The sequence below is a fragment of the Vespula pensylvanica genome, chromosome 22 (assembly GCF_014466175.1).
Source record: "Vespula pensylvanica isolate Volc-1 chromosome 22, ASM1446617v1, whole genome shotgun sequence".
Classification (NCBI taxonomy): Eukaryota; Metazoa; Arthropoda; class Insecta; order Hymenoptera; family Vespidae; genus Vespula; species Vespula pensylvanica.
In genome coordinates, this window is record NC_057706.1 from 3,574,671 (window position 1) to 3,585,966 (window position 11,296).

At 25.3% G+C, this 11,296-nt stretch overlaps 1 long non-coding RNA gene across 1 annotated transcript; it reads right to left on the reverse strand.

Moving 5' to 3' along the window:
- Positions 1 to 1,498: 1,498 nt before the first annotated feature.
- Positions 1,499 to 10,104, reverse strand: LOC122636505. Its single transcript, XR_006328960.1, has 4 exons — positions 9,749 to 10,104; positions 4,673 to 4,853; positions 1,878 to 2,264; positions 1,499 to 1,775 (listed from the first exon to the last, which is right to left on the reverse strand). It is a non-coding gene; the product is annotated as an uncharacterized LOC122636505 (long non-coding RNA).
- Positions 10,105 to 11,296: the final 1,192 nt, after the last annotated feature.

An 11,296-nucleotide genomic window follows, 5' to 3' on the forward strand; every position in this document is an offset into this window, starting at 1 on the left:
GTATGAAGGATGTTATCAAGAATTAAGAAAAAATATGAGCAATAGATAATAAAATATGCAAAAAGGTCACAACCTTCTGTGAAAAATACAGTGGAAAACTAACATACTGCATACCTTGTTTCAAAAAAATGCACCAATCTCTAATTCATTATATTAATGAAGCAAATAATCATAAAAAAAAAGAAAAAGTTTTGTATTATTATTTAAGATCACTTCATATTATTTTTATTGGTGTTTATTTCTTACTTTTCTTTAATTTTCCTTTAACACTAAACCTACCGACATTTCATGTATACCTAATCCTACCATGAGCGATCAAATAACCTTTAAAAAAAAATATGTATCTTATTATCAGATTAAAATAAATATCATACACTTTATTACATTGTTCACTATCTTTCATGAATCTTTTAAAACTCAGAATAGATGTACGATATTTACGGTAATCCTATACAGCTAAATAAGAAAGTACAATATAGCCATTCAGTAAAAATTACTACGGAACACTGTTGCCTCATACCATCAAAAAATTCAATACGATCTATTATTAACATAATGCCTATTCATCTCGTATCAACAAATAAAAATTCTCAAAACAACCGACGCAATAAATTTATTAAATCTAAAAAAAATAATTCTACACAATCGTACGCACTCGGCTCCAATTGGATTAATAATATAAGAATATTTGTTTTTATTCATTATTATTTAGTTAATTCGATATTCAAAATAATGGAATGTGTTTTCCATGTATATAAGCGATGAAAAATTTCACGTAATAATGTACAATTCATCATCTAAAATATACGCATGCATTGGGTGCGATATATCATGTAAAATCACTAATACAATAACAATTCCTAAAATTGTTAGAACAAACTATATGTTTGTTACACATATGAATATATTAATTCCAAAAAATCCTAAATAAAAAATGGATTAACTTAGTTTACGGATTATGATTCTACAAGTCTCTTTGTTTTATAGCAATTATTTTTATTCGATTTTTTTTTTTAGGCAATGGCTCTATTGAGATTCTTCTTTCATCAATAAAATTGATTGAATATTTAATTAATATTTCATTCAAAAATAATTAACAAATCTCGAACGACTCCACACAAATGGCTATTGTAATAAAAGAATTAAATCATAATTCGCCACGTGATTTTCAGAATCTACCCGTCGTGTTTATTTTTTTGCTTATTTTTTTGATATCTCGATATCTGGAATCTAGATCGCAATTAGATAGACTAAATACAAAATAATGAGTGTAATATATACTATGTAACTATTTTTTTAAACAATATCCAATGAATTAATGCCCAATTTCATCATTAATATCGCAAGAAAATACAAACAAAACAGGTGTTAATAAATTGCATTATTAATTAAACAATTCGAACCAATGAAACAAGAAAATGCTATCCTGAACTAATAAAAATTGTTATGCATAAAAAAAAGAAAAAAAGAAACAGTAAAAATGCGCTTAAAAATATATTATTCTTGAATAAATCCGAAAAAAGAATTACTAAAAATCACGTTCGTCAATAATTTATTAAAAAAATTACCATAAATCAGATCATTCATCCTCGCCATAATCAGCACTGGAAGAGTTTAAATTTTTTCACTCACTGATTAAGAAGACCTGCGATGGGTCCACTCATCCTTGTCATAGGTCGAAATTAAAGATTAATTCGCAATAGATCACCAATGAAGTAGATTTATATTAGACAGATTGAAAATAAAGTAGGTGGAAGTTGTAGTAGATTGATGATCTGGAAAAGAATGAAAAAAATTTTTATTGAATTTTATTAAATTTATTATAACGAAACAAATTATAAAATTACATCGACTATAAAATTACGACATTTACTTACTATTGTTCTTCTATAGGAATGATTCTTGATCAAGAAGGTTATGATGCACTGACTCTAATACGCGATAATTTAGTAATTAAGAGACGGACGATAAAGTTAATTCACAAATATCTATATCGTTTGTTTTATATTTGAAAAGAGTTTATGTGACTATAAGAGATAGATAAATAAAACTTTTTACAAACAAATACTGACTCTATGACTGCTTTGCACGCAATCCAATTAACATATTCCTAAAAGTTAATTGAAATCGCAAAACGCAAACAAATGCAAATTAACGGAAAAATAGTCTACTTCACGATTCTTTTTTTATTTTACATATAGACCAATTTTTTACAACAACGAAAAACCCATTCATGGCTGCACAAATGATTGCACAATAATAATCTGAAATAAAACAAAAATAATATTATTAATATCTTTGTATAGTAAAGAAAAATCGTTAAAAGTATACAGCCTGAAAACAAAGAAAGTTAATTGAGTTTTTACTAATAAAAAGTAACAATGAAATAAACAAAAACATTACGAAATAAGATTAATAAACTAATATCAACTATTATCTATAATAAGATATCTATATATAATAATTATTCTCTATCGTTCTCTGTACAGTCCACTACCAGTTCAATCAATCAATCCCTTCCTCCACTACTTAAGTTTATTGATCATAACTTACTAACCACATCTTATTGGTGGCAAAACAAAAGTCATGCAGTTAGGAGACACGGTGATGTTAAACAGTGATAAATAAAAGGGCCTTCAGTGTGATCCATCAATGATTTAAGACTGTTTATCACTTTTCGCTCGAAGCATGCGTAATTTAAGCTATAGGTATGAACAAAATATGAACTACGAATACGAGTGGAGAATGTGTCCATACGTATACCATACGTTTATTGTATCGGTGTATAAGCTTGTGATTATCCCCCCTCTTACGCGCGTACATAATAATTAGTTTCGTGTAGGTAGAGTAAGTAGATTAGTAGACTGAACTCACACTTTGTTCTCTCATATGTATATTTGTTCTTGATAGTAGCCGTGCATCTCCAATGATCCATGCTAGATACGACGTCGGTACATATTTATTTCACAATAAATGTATTGAAAATATTAAATAAATTTGCGACAAAAATAAGATTTTGTTGAATATTTTCTTAAAATTAATTACTGGATATTTATATATTATATTATTTTAATATAAATTAAAACACGAGTTTATTTCCACACTGCCTATGAGGTAGAACTCCCAGCGCTTCTTTTTTTACATGATTTCCCCTATATGACTCATCCACTTTATATTACTTTAACTACTACTGATAAAAATAATATAATGTAATATAATATAATATAATATAATATAATATAATATAATATAATATAATATAATATAATATAGTAAAAATGTACTTAAATATAATTTATATATATTAAACAATATGAAAACAAATTCATTACGATCCTGTTTTATTAACGTAATAAGGCAAAGAGAAACGATACGGACGAAAACAAAAGAAATGTTTCGTACTTGTCATCATAGATTGTTTGTATATAAGCGTATTTATTAATAGGCGTTTATGTTTTATCAAGGACACGATTTATTGACAATTCGTGTAATAAACCATTACGTAAAATGACACATTTTTCCTTCTTTTGTTATCATAAATTACCATCGTCATATGTGTCATGATGTACATATTACAAGCATATCCTTCTATTTCTTCTTCTTATTACTATTTTTGTTGCTATATTATTATTACATATTATTATTATAGTAATTGTAGTAGTAATAGTAATAACGTGAAGTTCTACAGAGAAAACCATAATAAAATAGCGCTGGGAGAAAAATCTCCCTAAAATTGATTGATGGAAACGAAATCATGTTTTGATCTTTACTAAAAATAATATATAATATATATATATATATATATATATATATATATATATATATATATTCTAATTATCAATTATTAATTCTAATTATTAATTTAAAAAAATAATCGACAAATATATATACTTTATATGCATTTGTCAAGAAACAAAATTATACAGTGACTATTAGTCTATCTAGCATAGATCACCGCGAAATTCACATCAGATATCAATAAAGGAAATAAGTATTAGAAATTGGATAGTAAGTTTAATAAACTTGATAATTTAATTAAAAATAAGGAAAAAAAAAGCAGTTCGTCATACAATAAAAAAAGGATCATCGAAATCATTTAATATGCTACACATTGTTCATAGAATGTTTATCTTTTTGATTTATAAAATGCAAAAGGAACTACAAATTTTTCAAAAATTGAACAATATTTTAGAAATTCAGATCCATTGACATGAACGATATAAGATTTATATTTATGAATAAACTATTCTCGAAAAAATACCATTTCGAAATAATACAATTTTTTTCTAAGAAAATAAAGCTTTTTCAAAAATTGTATTGAGTTTCGTCGATTCGTAGAATATTATGTATTATAACTTGTAAAATAAGTTTTATTAATATAAAATAAAATTACGTATGGAGGATCGCTTTTCAGAAAAAATAATTGAAACAGTTTATCTCACAAAATAATTTTAAACAGTGATATAACCAGACTACTAACGAACTGTTCGGCAATTACTTTTACGGAATGTCCTTTCTTGAATTTTTACGAAATTCAAGAAAAAGTATGATGCAATAGCTCTACAAAGGACACGTTCAAACGATTATTTTATTTGCACGAATATCATGACTATAATCGCATGTTTAACTATAAATTAGTACATTAAACGAATAAAAAGGAAATATTAATTACCTGCAATTACAAGGACGAAAAATTTTCGTGGCAATTTGTCAGCACATGCGAAATAGTCTTGACGACAATAAAAATGACCAATGAAGTGTCTAAAATGCTATATTTTGGACATCTCGCGCCAATAGATCAGAAAAACTGATAGACTCGAAGATTACTGTTCCTCTTCTTATAGGACAGTCATCTACAAATAAGCAAATCAAGTATCTAGTTGCAAATGATGGAGAAAACGGCAGACTAATAGCAGTACACAGCTGCGAGTAAATATTCATATTATAGCAACAACAGTAAGATATTCGCCAGCCCTACAATAAATAAATAAACACGAATGAACAATAAATCGAATAATAAATAAATTTATCTATGTAATAAATTTGAATCTCTGTGTGTAAATATTCTGAAGAAATAATATTTATCTATCTATTCATTTTTATCTAGGCATATTCAATAATATGGAATTTATAATCAAAATGAAATATCATAAATCAGTAGAAATCGAAAATCATTGAAAATATTCAATTAATTTTTAGGAAGAAGAAAATGAAGCGATACATTCGCAATAAAGTAATAATTTTTAATAAATAATGATCTGAAAAAATTATCGACTATGACAGCTTCCATATAAAATCATCATTAGACATATATATGTTTTAATGTTTGATTTTCTTATAAATTTGAAATAAGTTTAACTTTCTAAAAGCCAATTTTTTCGTGCTTATAAACAAAATTATATAATTTGAAAGTTATATTTTTATTAGTACAATTATACTATGCTAAGTATAACTTATACTAAAAACTATGAAAAATGTTACACATAAAGTAACAATTAATATTTTGCTGATAAAATGAAATCAAAATTATATCGACCTTTTATTTTACAAAATACTTACCATTAGTTAATAAAAATATTGATCAAATAAATAGAAGTCAATGAAATGGCAATATTGTAACGAAAAATTTCAAATTTATCATCTTCTGGAGATTTATTAAACAATATCATGATAAAATAACTAAAGATTAAATAAGACAGTTAGTGCACTAGTTCTATCATATAAACTTATCACTATTTAACTAGACAATTTTTATTATTAATTATTATTATTATTATTTATTTTAAAATAAATAAATAAATAATTATTATTTTAAAATAAATAATAACTGTAATGAATAACAGAACCTTATCGATTTGCAGGAAATTGTTTCACTTTTTTTAATTTGTACCAAGTTTCACATAATATATTTATGTCAAATTCAAAATTAATGTAGATTATATACAATATATATGGATTGCTTGTCAGACACTGTTGGACAGAAATACTTTCAACAGAGATACTTAAAAACATTTAGTTTAATTTGAAATAGAATTGTGACCATTGCAATAAATAATAAAAATAACTTTATAAAAGTTTTTTAAGATACTTGAAGTGGAAGAATTGAAAAATTTTAATTTTATCACAAATATTACAAATTTAAGTGGATATTTAAATGAAAATTCATATAATAGTAGAAAAAAGGATTTAATGATATACATAAAGAAAATAATAGTGAATAGCTTCCAATGTCTTTCCTGAGTAAAATGTTTCTTTGTTATTTAAGTATTTGAAATACTGGGCTTATATTCTTACATATAACAATGGATGTCTACAAAAGTTTATGTCTTCCTTATTTAATATTCACAAATAAACAATCAAAAGATATATATCATTTTTGTGAAACACAATTAAAAGACTTAATATATATGAAAATATTATTAAAATTTTAAAATATTCTCTATTCAAATCCATGTAATGGATCAATGGTGCTTAATGTTCAATGGATTGGAAATAATTTACAAAATTAAAAATAAAAGCACATAACTTTCCTGAGCTCATGGAAAGAAATATTAATTTTTGAAAAATCATGAATTTTGTTATATATGAGAGAATGTAAAGTCAGAAGTCTAAAACCAGACGCATAGGCTTTCGATATCTTACAAGAAAAAATATATTATGGAATAGCTTTATTTTGTATTTTCTGAATATAATGAAAACTCATCAGTCTTTGATTATTAAAACATTAATGAAAACATATATTTAAAAATAAAATACATAGTTAAAGATGAACACGAGTACAGAACGAAACATTATAAAATACTGTAAATCAAGATTCAAAACCAGTTATCTTAATTTTATATCCGATACAGTAAGAATGTAGCTAGAGTTTCATATTAGCAAACACAGATGAAAACAAGATGGTTAACATTTGTTCTTAATGAACTCCATGAGTTTACTTTTTCATTTTAAGAAGAAGGAGACAAAGGTATACGAAATTATAATATATAAAATATATTCTCACTATTTTAACTATTTTAAATATTAAAAATAAGATTGAAGAGTTTCTAGATTCCAGTAATAAACAAAATACAAAATGCTCTTAAATACAAACAGAATTAAAAAGTCTAGATGTTCATGTAGCAATAAAATCTATAATTATAAGATATAATACACTTTTATCATTATCAGCTCCAGTAGAATAATTTTTTTTTGGCAATTATAATAAACATACCAAAATCAACTAAATTATAAAAAACTTGTTCATAAAGCAGATAGTTTTAAAAATAAATATGAATATATAAGTTGTACATATTTTGTACTTCTTAATGGTCTTTCTTTAACATCACTTAAAGTATAATAATAGAATGAAAACATATATTTAAAGATAAAATAACTTAATACTATAATTCTTTATAGAATACACTTTAGTAATACTCAATGTTACTAGAAAAGAAATTTTATTGCAAAGTGAAAAAATGCTGTACTTAACGTAAAAAATATTAAATTAAATTTTATTTTAGTTCTTAGTATATTATAAAGACTCCTTTGTAAATTAATTTTGTTTATCCTAAAAGTGATTTAGATAATAAGATGTTTTATTTGTGTCTATGCTATTCTAAATGATGTAATAATAACTAATTATATAAGAAGTACTGATAATTATATTGCCATAATTGGCTCTACTATCAATCTTATAAGATATTTAACTTTATAACTTTATTCTTACTCTTATTTTTAATTTTATAGAATTTTTCTTATTATATATTATATGCATATAAAAAATTAATATCTATTTAATTAATAGCAAAAACAATTAACAAAATAACCATTAAACTTCTTATAATTGTATACTTTATCTTGTTTAGATCCATAAATCACTATAACCGATATGTTGCATATTGCACATATAATCTAAATTATATAAACAGATCAACATGATCTGAAGTTCTTGCAAAGACAATCCTTTCTTAAATATAATCCCTTGAACATATATCTCACTAATAATCTTCTTTTTGGCAATGGAAACGTGTTTTCTAAAAAAGCATAGCAGATATTAAATCATATTCCAAACAAATGCTAGCAACTTCATCTATAATATAAACGATATAATATAAGTGAATAGTAACAAGTATTTTATAAAATAAAACATTAAAATGATAAAATTAATTAATCAAATTATGCCAAAAAAGAAGTTAGGAAATTTATCAATAATTTATATATTGTTATATATATTTAAAAATAAAAAACATGATAGAATAAAATTATTTTTGCACCTTTAGAAATAATATAAAGAAAATATGAACAGCTTAAAGTGAAAAAATGTTACGATAATATTAAAAAAGATCGTTAAACAAAAGTATCGTAAAAACTATTTGTCTTTGTTCAATTTCTTTTCGTTATTAAAAATATTTTAAATATTCAATTGTTCTTAATTCAATTGAAACAATATTACAAATATTGGACTGAATTTTTAATAAGATTAACTTCTTAAAAAACCTGTATAATTTTTTCATTATTATTTATTATTTATTTCTGTGATTTATATTTTACCGTGAATGTCAACATTAACGTTGAGATTATTTATTATAACCATAAATGAACTACAATTAAATAGCACACAATTTAAAAAAAGGTGTTATTAATATCGTAATACAAAAGAAAATTGTTGCAATATTTTATAATTACATAAGGGTACAAAATTTATTAAAAGCGAAAATGAATTTCTACAAGTTGCGAATCGAAAAGAAGAACGATTAGTATGCCGAAGTGATCAAAAGCAAAACAGAATAACAGAAACATTACAAAAAAAGTAACCTCTATACCTTCACACGAGTAAACGAATGGAAAACATCTTCGAAATGAAAATTAATCAACAACAAAACGTTTAACTTTCTGGAATGATTCAAAGTATATAATATACTATGTACATATTAGCAAAAAAATCACCTCTACTACTTCAAAAGAAGGTAATTTCAATAGAAAGCAAAAATCAAACAAAAAGACAATGGTTAACTTGTCGAAGCGATCGAAAGTGAATAAGAATAATAAACATTGAAAAAAGAAGTCACCTCTATAACTTCAAAACAAAAGTATATTATATAAAATATTTATGCATGTAATCCTCGTTTCCTAGTACATGTATTTTTATTTACTTATGTTTTATAATAATACCCCTGAAATAAATTTTCAAGAATAAAAAATTACACAAAGACAACAAATAAGATATTTTTAACAAACGCGAATTGATTTTCACACGATTTGATTATTTCAAGTGTATTTCATCAGATTATTAATATGACTTTTTAAGGTCATAGGATACGTAATAATAAGAATAGATAAATAAACTCTGACAAAGAACAAAGTAGTAAAGCAATTCTTACGAAAATAAACATGATGTTCTAAGAATAATGAAAATTCGCAATAAATATATGTAACAAACGAATATTACATGTAATAAGAAAAAATATATCGCAAAAAGTCGATGAAACTTTTGTAAAATACTGTAATACTTTATATAATAAATAATATTTAATTTTATTTATATAATAATAATATTTAATAATAATAGATAAAGTAATAATTTGAAAATCATATAGAAAAAAAAGTTAGATATTATACATGTTGATATAGGAATAAAATTCAACACTATAACTATTCATTAGAACTTGATAAATTATTAGAACGCGTAAATCAAAGGTTACTTAAAATTCTTAACAATTTTTATATTAGAAAAAAAGATACATAAGTAAAATATTAAAAATCTTACCTAGTTAAATAACTGCAAATACATTAGAAGAAATAGGAAATAAAGAACTCCGAAATGTTTTTCTGAAAGTAGAAAAATCAATCCTCCTAAAAGCTCGACACAAATAAATTTAACGTTCCTGCTGTTCGTCTTATGCCATCCTGAACTTATAAAACGAGACTATGAATCGTGACTTCAAGTTTTCTCGAACATTGTTATGAATAGGCGACATCTCGTTTTGTATACTGAATTAAGTTAGAGTTGAAACGAGAATCTACTTTATATGAAATCATAATTATTTGCTCACACACCTTTTTTCACTAATCATGTACTTTAATATACATGTATAAATATATATTACTAATACATTTCGGTAATACGAATAATGTCTTGTAAAAGTTTAACCACTTACATTATAAAACACATATACGCTAATACTACCTATATAGTAAAGAGCGACAGACTTTAGTTCAGCTAAAAGTACGAGGAGTGAGGGAACGGTAGCACCACATGCGCGAAATAAACATGATGAATCTACGGAACCTCATCCCTACCACCAGCACGCGACGCTTTACGTATCTACAGCAGTGGCAATGCAACGTTGCATCCAACGAGATCCTATTGGTCGTCTTTGTCGTAAGCCAGGGATAAAATCACGATGAACCAATGACAACGCAGCGGCAAGTTACCCTTCGTTGATTGATCAACGCTCTCTATATAAACGGCTGCACAGCTCATCTCTTCGATTATTATTTTCTTAGATTATTTTCTTAGATTATTTCTTAAATTATTATCCTTGAATTTATTATTCGATTATTATTATTACCAGTTAACTATTCAATTATCATTTGCCGTACCATTGTTTATTGTTCTTTACGATTATTATCAGTTTATTATCAGAGTACTATTCTCGATTCTTCGATCATTTTTCTTTTGTACTGAAATTATTACTTTAAAATAAATTAAGCGTCGTTAAATCAGCCTAAGTTAATAATCCCGGATGTATTTAACAGAAATGATTGAATTCTAAATCAAGATTAAATTCCTCCGCTTATACACTACTTCAAAAATATCGTCTTCGCAGTTGACAAACTCCTACACCGATTTCGCCGTTCAGAAGGTGTATTCCGACGACAGGCTTGCCGCTAATCGACCTTCGCAATTCGAGACATCACAAAATTGAAGGTAAATTACAGTGCAGCCATTCGATGACATAAAGGTAGGTGCCATTTAATTGGTGTTATGTCTCATTAAGCAGGGATCTTAGAAAAATTAAATTCCCTAGAGGAGCTCCTGCATCATGAGATTACGTACCCTTTCGAAGATACACACGATCTGTGAAAGTTTACTGGTCTCTGTTTTTTATCATAATAATGCTTCGTTCTTTTTTTTGCTCGATTTAAATTATGTTTAGCAACTTCTTGGAATCTATTTAATTGTTCGTTTAACTCTGCTAAGTAATACTCATAAGTTTAATTTCGTAAATTATTTATGGAGGAGTCATTTAGTGTTCTGGCTAACTGACCAAAGACGAGCTTGTGTGGCATATATTGCATACTTTCGTAAACG